The sequence below is a fragment of the Myxine glutinosa genome, chromosome 1 (assembly GCF_964187855.1).
Source record: "Myxine glutinosa chromosome 1, kmMyxGlut1.1, whole genome shotgun sequence".
Taxonomy (NCBI): Eukaryota; Metazoa; Chordata; class Myxini; order Myxiniformes; family Myxinidae; genus Myxine; species Myxine glutinosa.
Window position 1 is genome coordinate 213,525,695 of NC_136261.1, and position 16,832 is coordinate 213,542,526.

The following is a 16,832-nucleotide window of genomic DNA, read 5'->3' on the forward strand; positions in this document are numbered from 1 at the left end:
TTCACCAAAATTGAATTAAGTCGTCCTTGTCACACACCCAACCTGTCTACCAAATTTCGCCCGAATTCGTCCACAACTTTTTTTTGTGTTGACAGGTTGTTTTGCTTCTGGATGGAATGGGTGTTACTATTACGAAAAGGAGATGTGTCTACCCATCTGCCAAGCGAATAAGAAGCAGGACATCAAGCAGAGAGGGGTATTGACACCAAATTAGCTCCCGGTGTGAGTGGGTATACTACTCGCCTGTAAAATAGGAGAGCAAATAAGTTTTAACAAAACATTTGTGAATGGATATGCTGAATTAACTGAATTATTATGAGGATGTTGGCATCCCGTATAAAGTTTGACCACACCACCAACCTTCTCCCCCCGGTCCTTTTCTGGTGGGATTATGAAAACCCTTCAATCAGATGTTAGCTTCTTTCTAAATAATCTCGAAGCAGAAACCAGACACCTTGGTTGGTGATATGGACCCACAGTTGTCATCGGTGCCACCCAGAAGTGCAGTATGTTGCTTGTAGCGTGTTGTCGATAAACCAGTTATCGGTGCCCACCCAAATGTGCTGTATGTTGCTTGTAGCATGTTGTTGATGAATCCGTTATTGGTGCCCACCCAAGGGTGCAGTATGTTGCTTGTAGCAAGTTGTCGATAAACCCATTATTGGTGCCCACCCAAGGGTGCTGGATGTTCTTTGTAGCGTGTTGTCCATAAACCAGTTATCGGTGCCCACCCAAAGGTGCTGTATGTTGCTTGTAGCATGTTGTTGATAAATCCATTATTGGTGCCCACCCAAGGGTGCTGTATGTTGCTTGTAGCATGTATGTTGTTGATAAACCCATTATTGGTGCCCACCCAAGGGTGCTGTATGTTGCTTGAAGCATGTTGTCGATAAACCCATTATTGGTGCCCACCTAAGGGTGCTGTATGTTCCTTGTAGCATGTTGTCGATAAGCCCATTATTGGTACCCACCCAAGGGTGCTGTATGTTACTTGTAGCATGTTGTTGATAAACCCATTATTGGTGCCCACCCAAGGGTGCTGTATGTTGCTTGAAGCGTGTTGTCGATAAACCCATTATTGGTGCCCACCCAAGGGTGCTGCATGTTCCTTGTAGCAAGTTGTCGATAAACCCATTATTGGTGCCCATCCAAGGGTGCTGTATGTTGCTTGTAGCAAGTTGTCGATAAACCCATTATTGGTGCCCACCCAAGGGTGCTGTATGTTGCTTGTAACATGTTGTCGATAAACCAGTTATCGATGCCTCCCAATCATCAAGCTCTATAAAAGGTTGCTTTCGACTTGCTCACCAAATCTATTCATTCCATTAAAAAATTCCATCCCTTACAGTTCCTCTTTCCGACATTCCCTAAACTCACTGGCACTCCACCCCCTCCCTCCCCATCGCCCCCCCCTCCAGCGTCCTTAAACGTGTCTTTGACTAGAAGGTCACAAGAAAATCATTTTGCAATAAATGTTCGTTTCCCATTAATCGTACAACACTTTCTAATATCCAAACTCACTCCTCCCCTCCAAATCTTCCCCATGACCCATCCCTTTCAAATCTCCCCCCTTGCCCCTTCCCTCCTAAACTCCCCCCGCACCCCTCCCCTCCTAGACTCCCCCTCGCCACTCCCCCCCTAAACTCCCCCTCACCCCTCCCCTCCGAAACTCCCCCCTCACCCCTCCAAATCTACCCCATCTCCCATCCCTTTCAAATCCCCCCCTTTTCCCCTTCCCTCCTAAACTCCCCCCGAACACCTCCCCTCATAAACTCCCCCCTCTCCTTCAAATCTCCCCACCCTCATTTCTTCTCCATTTCCACCCTCTCACCCCTCCTCCTCAAAGTGTTTCTCCCCGCTTCTTCCCCCTTCCAACTCTCGCCTCCATCTCCCCCAACCTTCTGCCTTGCTCTGCCCTCCCCCCTCAAATAACACCTCACTGCGCCTTACCCAATCACCATCAAACCTTTTGTCCGCCCCATCCTTCCCTTTCTCCAAGCTATTCTGAAATCTCTGACACACTGTCAACAGCTCTCCCTACCTCTTCCTCCTCTTCCACATCTTACCCTACCCCTCCCTCCCCCTGTTCTGTATCCGATGTTCCCCCTTCCTCGTCTTTAACGGTATGGACCTCAAACATCCGGAGCCTTCGCTCAAACTTGACTGATCTCTCCATACAGGTTGATTCTGTCAAACCAGACGTGATCTGCTTAACAGAAACTTTCCTCCTTCAAGATGTCTCTGATTCCTTAATATCTCTCCCGGGTTACTCCCTCCTCCGGTATGATAGACCTGAGCCTCGTCCTGGAGGTGGGGTTGCTATCTTTATCAAAAACTCTCTTCCTCACTCGCCCTGCACTGCCCTCTCTCCACCTCACCCCCAGGAATACCTCTGGCTATGGCTTACCCTTCGCTCCCACCTTTTGTTCATATGTGTGTTGTACTGTCCACCAAACAGTGATGACTCCATCTCCATCTCGTTGTCTAATATGGACCAACTTCTATCTACCCATCCCAACTCTCTCTTCCTCATATGTGGTGATTTCAATTGTCACCATGCCAGTTGGCTGCGTGTGGGTACCTCTCTCACCAGCCATGGCTCCTCAGCAAAGGACTTCTGTGACTCACTGGGATTGACACAATCTGTCAATTTCCTGACCCGGATCTCAGTCAACGGAGCATCTTCTCTTCTAGACTTGGTTATGACTAACTTCCCTGCAAATGTCTGCTGCTCTTCTTTTGCTCCAATCGGCTCATCTGATCATGTGCTTGTTAAAGTGGACATCTCTCTGACCATTCTCAGAGAGCCTCCTCAGCGTCGACGAGTCTGGCATTTCACTCAGGCCAACTGGCACGGTCTTGAAGCAGCCATCAATCATCTGGACTGGTCTCCCATCTCTACCGCCTCTGACATCAACTCATCCTGGGAATTCTTCCAAAGTAAATTGCTGTCTCTCATGCACAGATTTATCCCATCTTGTCTTCAGTTGTCATACCCTTCCTCCCGTACATGGTACACGGAATCTTGTGATGAGGCTGTTGCCCAGAAACAACTTGCCTTCGCCTCCTGGAAAGCAAATCCAATGGAAGGAAATCTCATTTCCTTTCACAAAGCCCAAAACAAGTGTGTGTCCACCCTCAGGAGAGCCATGAAACAATATCTCTCCATTCTCAACACTGAACTCTCAAATCTGTCTCCCTCTTCCAAATCCTGGTGGCATCTGGTAAAATCTGTTTCTGGTGTTTGTTCCCCCTCCATCCCCTCCCTTACCTCAAATGGCGACACAGCTGACTCCGCACGTCAAAAAGCTGAATGCCTCAACTCCGTGTTTGCCTCAAAATATTGTGTCCCAAACCCATCCCTCTCTGTACCCACCGTACCCAGCTGCTCTTGGACTCTGTGTCCTTTCCTCCTGACAGGGTGGAAAAGTTTCTGTCAACCCTCGACTCTGATTCTGCAAGTGGACCTGACGGCATCAGCCCACGCGTCCTAAAATCCTGTTTTGCCGCTCTTTCACTCCCTCTCTGTTCTTTTCACCCTCTCTTTTGCTCAAGGTCATCTGCCATCAGCTTGGAAATCAGCCAACATCACAGCTTTACACAAAAAATGTGCAAAAACAGATCTTTGCAACTGCAGACCAATCAGCCTGCTCCCAATCATCAGCAAGGTCATGGAATCCACCATTGCTTCGGATATGAAATCTTTCCTCTTCTACAATGGCTTGATCTCCGATCATCAATTTGGATTCAGACCAGGTCACTCTGCTCTGGACATGCTGCTTCTGCTGTCTCAACAATGGATGGAGGTCCTTAATGCCAAAGAGGAAATTCGAGCTGTCTCCCTTGACATATCACGTACCTTCGATACAGTCTGGCACCCCGCTCTGCTCACCAAACTCTCCTCCGATGGTATCCATGGAAATCTCCACGCGTGGCTGGCGGACTTCCTCTCTCGTCGTAGTCAACGTGTGGCCCTGAATGGGTTTCTCTCATCTCCCCTTCCTGTTCAGGCTGGAGTTCCCCAAGGCAGTGTTCTGGGCCCTGTGCTTTTTCTGGTCTTCATCAATGATCTCTCTGACTCTCTTGAAAATCCTCTCTGTCTCTTTGCTGATGACTCCACTCTCTGCCGCTCCATTCCTCATCCCTCAGATCGGCAGTCTGCAGCCTCCTCACTCTCTGCAAACCTGGACAAAATCACAGACTGGTCAAACAAGTGGAACATGTCTTTCAATCCTGACAAATCTCGCACTCTTACTATGTCTCTCCGAAAAGACCGACTGGACAACCCTCCCATCCACTTTCTGAATAATCCTCTCCAAGAAGTTCTGTCACTCAAGCTTTTGGGTCTCACTATCTGCCATGATCTTTCCAGGGAAAACCACATTTCCAAGCTGGCCTCCAAAGCCAGTCGCCGACAGGGCATCCTCCGTCGTGCGAAGTCCTTCCTTGGCACACCTGAGCTCCTCACAACATACAAGGCTTTCATCCGCAGGTCAATGGAATACTGCTCTCCCCTCTGGGCTAGTACTCCTGCCTCACACCTAGCTCGTCTTCACGCTGTTGAAACCAAAGCTTTCAGAATCATTGGAATGTCCCGCGATGAAGCTAACTCCGAGGGCCTTTCACTTACTCACCGCAGGCAGGTTGGTGGTCTTTCTGTCTTATACCGACTCATCTCCGGCCCCCCTCCCCCAGCTCTCTGTGTGCTCTGTCCCCCAAATATTCCTACAGGTCGCACAAGATCTGCCAGCAACCCTCTAATGGTTAAACTGCCAAAATCTAGGCTCTCTGTTCACCTTCACTCTTTCATTCCTCTTTACTCCCGCCCCTGGAACAAACTCCTTCACGCTCAGCAATCCCACTCCTCCCTCCAGGTCTTTAAAACAGCTGGTCAGCACCATCTCTTATCTTCCCCCATCCAAACCTTGATCTTTTCTACCCCCGCTAATTCACCCCAGATCCACTTTTTTGAAATTCCAACTTCTTTCCTGGAAGTCCTTGCAGTGTCCATGTTTTTTTTTTACCTCTCCCACCCCCCCCCCCCCTTCCCATGCCTCTTCCCCCCAAGCCCTCTCCCTCCCACAGATCTCCCGATGTCCCTGCTCTCCATCTTGTCTCCCACTCCCTTTATCATAATTATGTTTTATGTGTCAGTTTGTCTTTTTGTGATTAATGTTAGCTCTTACACGAGCCTCGATCTTGTATACAAAACCCCCCCCCCCAAAAAAACATTCTTTTTACTTGATCAGCCGTTGATATTTTACATTATTGGATATTGTTAAACGTTATCATATCTCCTGGTTATAATGCGGTTTAAGCTATGTTAATTGTGTGGATAGTTGTCATAAAGCCATTATTATTTAGAAATTTCGTTTTATTCATGGCCATGCTCTTTCCAGATTGTCACCTTTGCCAAAGCAGTTGCATGGTAAAGAAAATACACTGGGTTGTTTGCAATTGCTCTTCCTAGTATTCAGGGCAGGAATTTGCAACTTGGCCAATGCACTGGCATACAGGGAAGTTGGCAGGATAGCTTAAAGTTTTGCACACTCGTCTTTAAGCTGTCTAGCCCAGGTTCGAATCTCGAACCAAGGTATAAACTGTCACCCTGGTGTTTCGCATGCAGTGTGAGGCATCAATGTGTGCACTGCCTATTGGAAGGACGTTAAGCCAACACTGGTCGTTGGTGTTTGTTAAACATCTTACAGTGTATTTCAAAGCATTGCAAGCACCCTGAACAAATAACAAATTCCTCCTCTAACCCACTTAATGGGAATTTCAGGCCTGACCAGTCGGTTAATGAGACTTGGGGCAAAACATTTCCCTGGCTGACCCGACTAAAATGTGGGAATAATTGGAGCCATTAAAGAAGAGGAAGTAGTAGTAGTAGTAGTCGTCGTCGTCGTAGTAGTAGTAGTAGTAGTAGTCGTAGTAGTAGTCGTAGTAGTAGTCGTAGTAGTAGTAGTAGTAGTAGTAGTAGTCGTATTATTATTATTATTATTTCTACTGAACATCTACAAGTGAACGCTAACAGTAGTCGTAGTCGTCGTAGTAGTAGTAGTCGTAGTAGTGGTAGTCGCAGTAGTCGTAGTAGTAGTAGTAGTAGTAGTATTTCTACCTTCAACATATACAAGTGAATGCTAGTCGTAGTAGTAGTAGTAGTAGTAGTAGTAGTAGTAGTAGTAGTAGTAGTAGTATTATTTATTCTGTCAACATCTCCAAGTGAATGCTAACAGACAGGCGGCCCACCTGAACGCCCCATCTATAACACATTGTAATCCCTATTGCACCAATATACTTATGGAGCATGAGAGTGACAGTTTATCGCCAAGTCAAGAAAATAACCCAGACAAGAAGATTATCTCCCCTCTGTGCTACCATCCTGCCAGCTCCTCATTTATGAAATATACCAGCAGGGGCTACCCGGTGCTGCGCACTGGGAGGGGGCGGAGAGGCTCGGAGGGGATATCCAGCATTACCCGGCTCGGTAAGCTTTTCCCGGCAGTCTTTTTTGACATTTTTGGACTTGTTGGACATTGAAAAGCAATGGAGTTATTGGCCTCAACGTGGTTACCTTTTGCCTGTAGGCTAGCGGCCGCACTGCCTGGTCCCACATACCAATATATGCTTTAAAGCAGCCTTTGGTGGCCTCAAAATGGACATCAAGGCCAACGTCCGGTAGCTTCAAACCTTACCCAGATTTTGAAGTACCTACACCCAAAATTTGGGGACTCTAGGGGCTACGGTTCGGCCATGAAAGAATAACATACAAGCGAACAAACACACAAACAACTATAACGGCACTCAGTAGAACGCATGTGCACCTCCGCCAGGCTGGACAGTTTACGTTTTGTATCCCACTGATAGACTGGATATGCATCCGGAACTGAACCAAAAAAAATTGCCTTGTTTCTGTCACCAATCCAAATCATCCATCAAGTGCTGTCAGAAACTGTCCACAACATTTTTCAAATATCATGCTATAAATCGTTTTGGCACATCTCTCAATGATTGTTGTTGTTTCGTATGCAGTCTTTGGCTGCTGTTTGCATCATTCCTCTGGAAGCGCGTTTGTGCCATTGATGCAGTGCCCCAATTACCAGTGAACTGGTACTCAATTTGCCGACCTCAGAAGGATCTCCTTCTCCTTCATCTCCTCAGAAGGATCTCCTTCATCCAGATCATGAGTCAACCCCCCGGCGTTAATTGAATGATTGACCGGGATTCAAGCTCAGGATCCTAGGATCCCAAGCTGGCACCCTAACCGCTAAGCCAACACCAGGCTTCACTAAATGATGAAGAACTACTTTAAAATTCTCGTATCTGGATCTGTATTCGCATCTACACCAAAATCGGATCTACACCAAAATCGAATCTATTCGGCCTTGTCACACTCCCTACCTGCCCACCAAGTTTCGTCCGAATCCGTACACAACTTTTTGAGATATCGTGCTATATGTCGGTTTTAGCCCTGTCATGCAAGGGTGAAAATCACTTTTAAAAATACCGATCCAGATTCAGATCTTCACCAAAACCTAATCAATTCATCCTTATCCAACACCCGACCTGTCCACCAAGTTTCGTCCAAATCTACAAGTACAAATCTATCTACAATCAAATAAATCTACAATCTACAAATGTCCACCAAGTCTACAACTTTTTGAGATATCCTGCTCACAGACAGACAAACAGACAGAGGTGAAAATATAACTTACTCAAATAATATGGCTGTTTGACAGCACAGTTAAGAAGAGAGAGACAGAGCGAGAGAGACAGAGCGAGAGAGACAGAGCGAGAGAGACAGAGCGAGAGAGACAGAGCGAGAGCGAGAGAGACAGAGCGAGAGCGAGAGCGAGAGAGACAGAGCGAGAGCGAGAGAGACAGAGCAAGAGCGAGAGAGCAAGAGCGAGAGCGAGAGAGACAGAGCAAGAGCGAGAGAGACAGAGCGAGAGCGAGAGAGACAGAGCGAGAGCGAGAGAGACAGAGCAAGAGCGAGAGAGACAGAGCGAGAGTGAGAGAGACAGAGCGAGAGGGAGAGCGAGAGCGAGAGCGAGAGCGAGAGCGAGAGAGAGAGAGACAGAGAGAGAGAGACAGAGAGAGAGACAGAGACAGAGGGGGAGAGATAGACAGAGACAGAGACAGAGACAGAGACAGAGACACAGAGAGAGAGAGAGAGAGAGAGAGAGAGAGAGAGAGAGAGAGAGAGAGAGAGAGACTTTTAAGTCCTTTTATTATAAAACTACAAAAACAAGCGTCAACAAGAATAAACCAAAAAACAGTTTTCAAGAGAATACAACCTAAGTCATAGAAATTCAAATAAAAGGAGAAACAATCAATGTAAATGTACTACATTCCAAAACAAGAGATTGCAAGGACAAGGAAACACCTACATGTAAATCTCTAATACATTTTCATTTACCCCGCATATTTTTCCCACACACCATGTCTCAACAAAATCCTTAATGTTTGTATTTCTACTATAATACTTAAATTCCAGTTTTAACCGAGTTCTGACCAGGGATTGGAAGTACAGGATCACATTACATTGCTCGGGTGGCTTGCCCTTAATTTTCACTTTTCGCGACAAATAGATAGCCAGTTTAGCCTCTGACAATAAATAATTCAGAAACATTAACAATTTTTCCTTTGCTGAAGTGACCCCAAGGCCAAAAATAAACAACCGGAGAGAAAAAGGAACATTACCTAACTTGACCAAACACATTGTTCAGTAAAAGAAAAAGAGGATACAATCGTATGCAATCAACATACCCATGAAACAAATCTTCAATATTATTACAAAAGGGACAGATCACCGATACCATGGCATCCAAACGGTTTACAAAAGTGTTTGTTGGCAGTACCCCGTGAGCCAGTCTCCATTGTAAATCACCCGACCTTTTTGATATGGATGTACCATATATTGATTTCCATTCAGGTTCAGAAGGGGGGCCATTAGGTAAAAGAGCTTTCCATCTCATAACTCCTGCTGCAGAGGTGTTTACATTAATCAAAGAAAGACAGAATTGGTAAATAGATTTACTCTCAAGACTACTAAATAAACAAGAGCCAGTACTGACTGGGGAAAAAGTAGAACCCGTGAAAGCAACAAGTTAGGAAGCGAAGGATTATGGGATGCCCATTTAACCCCAGTACTCCACTGCAACCCAAGTCTAAAGGATGTACGAATGACTTCTACAAGTACGTGACCTGCAGCTCTCATTGATCTGGTACCAGTAATCTCAACGACTTCCTTGGCAGATTTTCAACCACAATTTGCTGAGTCACGAAGATGCCAGACATTTCTGATGCCACCTGAAATGAAGTTTTGGGCAAAACAACGGCTCTTGGGAACCTGGGGAAAGAGTGGGTTGAGGAATAGAGGTTCTCCCGCAAACATTTTAACCTCATAGGACTCCTTTTGGCGGCTTACCACTACGGCTTGCCAAGCATTCAACAAGCTCTGGTAGAACAGAGGAAGGGGAACAGAATCAACTTTTTGGGATTCGATCAAAAAAGTCTCAAGGCCGTAGCCGAGCATTCCAGCTTGCCTCAGTATTCGTTGTGCCACAGGGCACCAGGGCAGTTTTTCAGCATTGAGCAGACGTTGTATTGACTTCAGCCGAAACGCCATCAGCCGACACTTTAGGTCAATGAGCCCTTGGCCACCAAGAGACACGGGGCGGCAAAGTACGTTCATCCGCAACCAGTGGTAACCTCCCCAAAAGAAATTTAGCAGTGTCTGTTGAATAGCTTTAAGCAAGCCTTCTGGTGGCTGCAAACAAATAAATTTATGCCACAGGACAGAGGCGACCAAGGTGTTAATAATCAGTATTCGGCCTCTAAAGGACATTTGTGGAAGGAACCTTTTCCATTTGTTGAGCCGCTTGGTTGCCTGTTCTACCACTCCTTCCCAGTTAATATGGGAGTACTGATTGGGTCCAAGATAAACACCTAAGTATTTAACCCCTTCTCTTGTCCAACTTATGTCTTTTGGAAGAGACTGAGGGGGGGGGGGGGGTGACGGGAAGCCTACAGGATGTACTGTGAGCTGAGGACACCAACAGAGCTTTGCTCTTTTGCCAATTGCACCGCAAACGTGAAGCAAGGTAAAACCTGTGTAAGGACTCAACCAGAATGGTTAGGTCCTTATCATTCTTAATGATTACACAGACATCATCAGCATATGCTGATACCATGATGTGGTTCTCTTCTGCAGAAGGCACAAAGCCGGAAAGAGAGGCTCTCAGACTTAGGAGTAGTGGCTCAAGAGAAAGGCTAAACAGCAACCCTGACAAAGGACAGCCTTGCCGAACACCCCTCTGGACCTGAATGGGTGAACAAAGACGATTATTTACTTTGCACAAACTAAATATGTTGTGGTATAACAATTTCACAATGCCTATAAACTTTTCACCAAAACCAAACTTTTGCAGAACATGGAACATGTAAGTGTGATCAATGCTATCAAAAGCCTTTTCAATGTCTAGGAAAATCAACCCAAGCCCCTCTTCCTCCTTAAGGCCACAGTCAATCAAGTCTCTAGTTAAAAAGACATTATCAGAGATTGATCTTCCCAGAATGCTGTAACTCTGATCAGGATGGACAACAGTGCTGTGGAATTATACAGTGCCAATGACAACCTTTAGCCGATTGGCCAACCATTTGGAATTTTTTTTGTAGTCAGAACACAGTAATGAGATGGGGCACCAGTTCTCTATCCGACGGAGATCACCACCTTTTGGGAGAAGGCATACAACTGCTCTTCTACAGCTGAGGGGTAGTATGCCAGAGCGTAGGCTTTCTTGTAGCACCAGCAGTACTTCTGGACCTAAAATGTCCCAAAACGCTGCAAAAAATTCCACTGGAAGGCCGTCGATCCCAGGGGCTTTCCCGTGTTCAAAGCTACGAAGAGCTGTGCTTAGCTCCTCCATAGTAAACGGCTCTTCAAGACCTTGACACTGGTCACAACTCAACGAAGGCAGGTAATTCGTCATATCATCAACCATATCTTTACACACAGCTTTCTCCGCAAATAAGCCAGAAAAAAACCTTTTCACAAGCATCTTAACATCACTTTCATTTTGTGTAATATTCCCCTTAGCATCTAACAAGGAAAACATTTGCCTTTGGGACTTCTTAACCCCTTCTAACTGGAAAAACTTTTGTTTGGGGTGTCAGAGAACTTCACATTTTGGATTCTGGGTCTAACTGACATCCCCATTACTTTTTCATGAATCAGTTCTCTTAAATAAGCTTTTTTCTCCAATAATAACTGAAGTTTCCTGCGATTTTGAGACTTAGCCAAGTCTTCCTCTAAGTGTAAAATTTCAGTTTCTAAGAGCGAAACAGCAATCTTACTCTTGCTTGTGGAAAAGGACTTAAAATATTGATAAAAGACGCAAATCTGGGCTTTCACGTTATCCCACCATAACTGAATAGAAGAATAACAAGGTTTTCTTTGGATGCGTGTTTCCCAAAAACTACGAAAAGCATCCTTAAAACAGCAATCCTCCAACAGGCTGGTATTGAAAGTCCAATACGCACTTTTACGAGTTGACTGAGAAAAGGATAGACCAAGTACAACCAGGTGGTGATCAGAGAAAGTAGAGGGAAATGATGACAAGACACGATTACTTTTCTAAAAGTGGATTTAATATACCATCTATCAAGCCTTGCAAGTGTTATTAACCCACTAGCACAACGGCACCATGTGTACTGAGATGTTGTAGGGTGCTGTATGCGCTATGCGTCAAGTAGACCAAGTGATGAAAAACAATTCAATAAATCTTTATGAGATTCTGGATGTGGTTCTGGTGTATTTCTATCTAAACTAGGTTCAAAGGTGCAATTGAAATCTCCTCCAATACAGATACAATGATCAAAGGCTACTGTGCGAAGGTAATTGGCCAGACGTGTGAAAAAATCTTTACGAGCTAAGCTGCTACTAGGAGCAAATACATTGAGTAAGGTGAGGTGAAATCCTTGATAGACCACCTCTAAGGATGCTAAGTGTCCTATAACTATTTCATTAAAATTACAAGAGTCAGGAACAAACCCAGGACGAAGCAAGAAAGCAATTCCCACAGAAACAGAAGACAGATTGCTAAAGAAGCACTGCCCAGTATTAAGGCGAAGCCAGTCAGGCTGTGAAGTCTCTGTTATGTGTGTTTCCTGCAATAAACATATATCGATATGTTTCTGAAACAATAAGTTTTTAACTTGGAGCTGACGTAAATGGTTAGCACCACCGCCATTCATGTTTAAGGTGCCAAACAGCACTTCCTTCCTTTTCATGCCTTATCAAGGGGGGTTTAGCTGCTGTTGAGACAGTTCCAACCTTGCTTTTGTAATGAATTTCCTCAGTCGATGAATTTGTGCTTTTGTTACTTCAAAATCTTTAGAATTTCTAACTATACACTTTGCAGTCTGCATGAAGGAAAGCAAGTCAGGAAAATGTTTTTGGATCATGACATTTCGCTGCCTAAATGTCTCATTTAGAAAGGTCACAATAACCTCGGGGGGGGGGGGGGGGGGGGTATTTGTAACTGCTCAGATGACGACTGTGACGGCTCAGTCACCTCCATGTCATCATCTGAAGCAGACAGCCCAGATAGCATTCCACCAGGTTCATAAATTTCAGTTTGGACCTTTACCAACTCGTTTATAGACTGGTCTTGGGTCTGGGGGGGCCTGGGGAGGTCTACTTCGACATGAGATGGGGCTGTTGCACCACCATGTTGTATAACTACGTCGGGCACCTCCGTCGGGGCCACACAAACTGTATTCTGATCATTTGTTGCAGTGGGAACATTGGGAAGGATCAACGCACTATTTTGTTGAGGCTCAGGCAGTGGTGGTGATGATGATGATGGTGATGTCTCCTGACATTCAACCAACGTCTCATCAATAATAATAGACCCTTCATTCGTACAACTATTTGATGGAACCGTACCACCTTGTGCACTTTGGATTAAAATTCCATCATTGGAAGGTAATCCATCTTTTTTCTCACTATCATGAGGTTCCTCAGGTACTGCACCACTCGTATCCAGTACAACTACTTTGGGGGCACTAGTGGGGCCACGAGGAGAGGAGGCTCTACGTTTTTTTTGCCACAGTCACAAAACCCTCCTCACTCTGTAATGATTAACGATTCAAACGCAGTGTCTTGCTGCGAACGAGTCGTCGCCATGACTAAAACAAAATAACTCCGTTTTACCCGAACAACTCGGGTTGAGGAGATTAAAAAGAAAAAAAGGAAAAGGTAGTAATAATTAAACCAAACGAAAGAAAATAAATATGATTTAAAGTGGAACGTCTATACTCCGGCAAGATGCCGGATTAACGACGAACAGAAAAAAACGAAACCAAAATTTTATCGCGATAACCAACGCCAAAAACGGGGAAAGGCCTACCGCCAATGCCTCCAAATAGCTGCTCTCTCTCTCGCTCTCTCTCTCTCTCTCTCTCTTGTCTCGACAAAAAGAAGAAAACACGGGGAAAACTCCACAAACACGTACAAGACACAAAGGGAGTGAAATGGGGATAGGAAAGACGCCAACACAGCACAGTACTCACAACTCAGCGCACACAGCCACCATGACGCCACACCCAAATCGTAACAGCCGGCAGGGGGCGAGAGAGAGAGAGAGAGAGAGAGAGAGAGAGGGAGAGGGAGAGGGAGAGGGAGAGAGAGAGAGAGAGAGAGAGATACACAGAGACAGAGTCAGAGTCAGAGAGAGATAGACTGAGTCAGAGTCAGAGTCAGAGTCAGAGAGAGAGATACACAGAGACAGAGTCAGAGAGAGAGATACACAAAGTCAGAATCAGAGTCAGAGCGAGAGAGAGAGATACACAGAGTCAGTCAGAGAGAGAGATACACAGAGCCAGAGTGAGAGAGAGAGAGAGAGAGATACACAGAGACAGAGTCAGAGAGAGAGAGAGAGATACACAGAGACAGAGTCAGAGTCAGAGAGAGAGATACACAGAGTCAGAGTCAGAGAGAGAAATACACAGAGACAGAGTCAGAGAGAGAGATACACAGAGTCAGAGTCAGAGAGAGAGAGAGATACACAGAGTCAGGGTCAGAGAGAGAGAGAGAGATACACAGAGTCAGAGTCAGAGAGAGAGATACACAGAGTCAGAGAGAGAGAGATACACAGAGACAGAGTCAGAGTCAGAGAGAGATACACAGAGACAGAGTCAGAGAGAGAGAGATACACAGAGTCAGAGTCAGAGAGAGATACACAGAGACAGAGTCAGAGAGAGAGAGATACACAGAGACAGAGTCAGAGTCAGAGAGAGAGACAGAGTCAGAGAGAGAGAGAGAGATACACAGAGTCAGAGAGAGAGAGAGAGATACACAGAGTCAGAGTCAGAGAGAGAGATACACAGAGTCAGAGTCAGAGAGAGATAGATACACAGAGACAGAGTCAGAGTCAGAGAGAGAGATACACAGAGTCAGAGTCAGAGATACACAGAGACAGAGTCAGAGAGAGAGATACACAGAGTCAGAGAGAGAGAGAGAGAGAGAGAGAGAGAGAGAGAGAGAGAGAGAGAGAGAGAGAAAGAGAAAGAGAGAACGAACAGAAACTACTGGTATTTAAGTTTGCACACTTCAGTGTGTTGAAAAATCTCTTTCATTCACTTTGACCATCACAATGAAGTAAGAAATGAATGAGTTCCATGAGAAGGAACTTCGATGCAGGAGGAAGCCATGAGGCTCATCAAAGCCGGTGCTATTATTACCAACGTATGGTTGTCTGTCCGTGCTCTATCCTTTTTAAATGCTGAGCATCAATCAAGGAAGCAGCACGCTTCATTTTTAAAGTCTTTGGTATGACTCGGCTGTGGTTGAAATGGCCGACCTCCCAAATTCAGAGTGGACGGCGTCATCGTTGTGCCACCGCGTCTACCTGCCGCCACACGTTTCATCAACTGGTGATGAAATTATACATATTTTGACGTATCAGACTTTCTTTCAAATGAAAACAGGTCATTCATCATATCGACTCTCCAACGTTAATTGACCCTGGGGGAGGAGGGGACGAGGTCGGGAAGGAGGCGAGGAGGAGCGATGTTTTATTCGATAGCTTATTTTCTGTTTGTTGTTAGTTCACCTGGAACGAAGTTCAGGGGGGATTATACGATGTCGCGTCCTCCGTCCATAAACACTTTTTTTTCTTTTTCTCTTTTTGTTGTATACAACATCGAGGCTCGTGAAAGAGCTAACATTAATCACACAGAAAGACAAACCGACACATAAAACACAAAAATATGTGAAGCGATAGGCAAGATGGGGCGAGAGGGGGAGGAACACAATCACAACTTGAAACTTCTTCTCTGAAACCGCTAAAGGGATTGCTACCAAACTTGGCACAAATGATATTTGTTGTGTTGTGACTAAAGTTTGTTCACGGCATTAAAAAATTTGGGGTCTAAGCAGATTTACCGGGGTCAAAGTGGGTTCAGGTTTGACCCCCCAAAATAGGTATTTGCTTTCTTCTCTGAAACTACACATGCAATTTCGATTAAACTTAAACTTCACCACAACCTTTGGCACCCATGATGTACCAATGTTTTTTCAAGGCATTAGAAAAATTTGGGTCTGAGGAGGTTGAAGGTGTTGAGGGGAGTTGCCCCCCAAAATAGGTATTTTTTTGTTTGTTAGTTTAACGTTTTATGATTATGTTGGTATGATTCTACATGCTGCCCTGTCTTCTAGCAACCATTGAAATTGGTTTAAAATACCTTTAGTCAGTGCAGTATACTGTTTAGTCTACCAGGTGAGCACCAGGGTATTGCCCCTATGTTTGTACACACGATTGAGCAATCTTGTATGAAACCTTAAAATGACTCCTCTTCCCTACAAGGACCGAAGCCCCTTGCATGTGGTCCCAACCTGTATCAGTCAAATTTAAATCCCCCATAATCAATATTTTAATGCACGATCAAGGGTAATGGAAGAGCAAGGTGACAGAGGGTAAAAAAGGCAACAAACTGACACTGGGGCAACAGTTGGAGACAAGTAGCGGCATCGAACGACCAGGAAAAGAGCGAAGGAGGGTAAGAAGCATGGTAACCTGCAGATATTCTCTCCAAAATTTAATGTAGAGTATATAATTTATCACCTGCTATAAGGGATCACTAGAAGAGTAAAAAAGTCAGTGTAATTATTTATAAGAGGAGAAGGATTACTGTTTTCTACCTATAAGGTGACGGAGAGCCGAGATTTCATCCAACGTTCCCTGTGGCTCCGCAATTTCTCCACCTCCTGAAGATCACGATTGAGCCCAGGGTTGAACTGTGGACAGGACACCAGTATGATGGGAAGTCGCGAAGTTGGGTGGAGCGAGAGCAAGGAAGGCAAAGAAGAAGTCCTTCTCAGCCTCTTGGGGGTAAGGTGCCGTTGGGATCAAGTCAGGAAGCCAAAGAAGCTCGAGTTATTTTCCAAGGGAGGTCTGCAAACTCCTGGAGACACGGCGACCATGGACCGACAGAAGTGCAGCTCACATCCGGGAAAAAGAGTGGGCATCAGGGCTGAACTTGGATCCTGGACGTGCCATCTGATCCCTTGGAAGTTGTGGCTGCCGTGTCGCTTACTGCTGTGCCTAAGTTTATCCAGGGGGTGTCTCTTTACGAAGATTTTGCTCATTTGAAAATAAGGAATCACATTTCTTAAAGTGCATTACATGCACCTACATCCTCAATAACTACCTGCAGTGACGTTTGGACTCATATTTTTTTTGAAGGGCAAATTCAATTCAAAAGAGCGGATTAAAGAGCAATTCGAAGATTCAACAAACTCAAGGTGACTTTAGTAAAGGTGTACA

At 45.2% G+C, this 16,832-nt stretch overlaps 1 protein-coding gene across 1 annotated transcript in view; it reads right to left on the reverse strand.

The window, feature by feature from the left end:
* LOC137416790 (sodium channel protein type 4 subunit alpha-like) overlaps nt 1–16,611 on the reverse strand; it is a 170,623-nt gene extending 154,012 nt beyond the window's left edge. The window contains exon 1 of the mRNA XM_078783297.1: nt 16,208–16,611. The gene's annotated coding sequence lies outside the window, so the exon portion shown is untranslated. The remainder of the gene's footprint in view (nt 1–16,207) is intronic.
* Nucleotides 16,612–16,832: the final 221 nt, after the last annotated feature.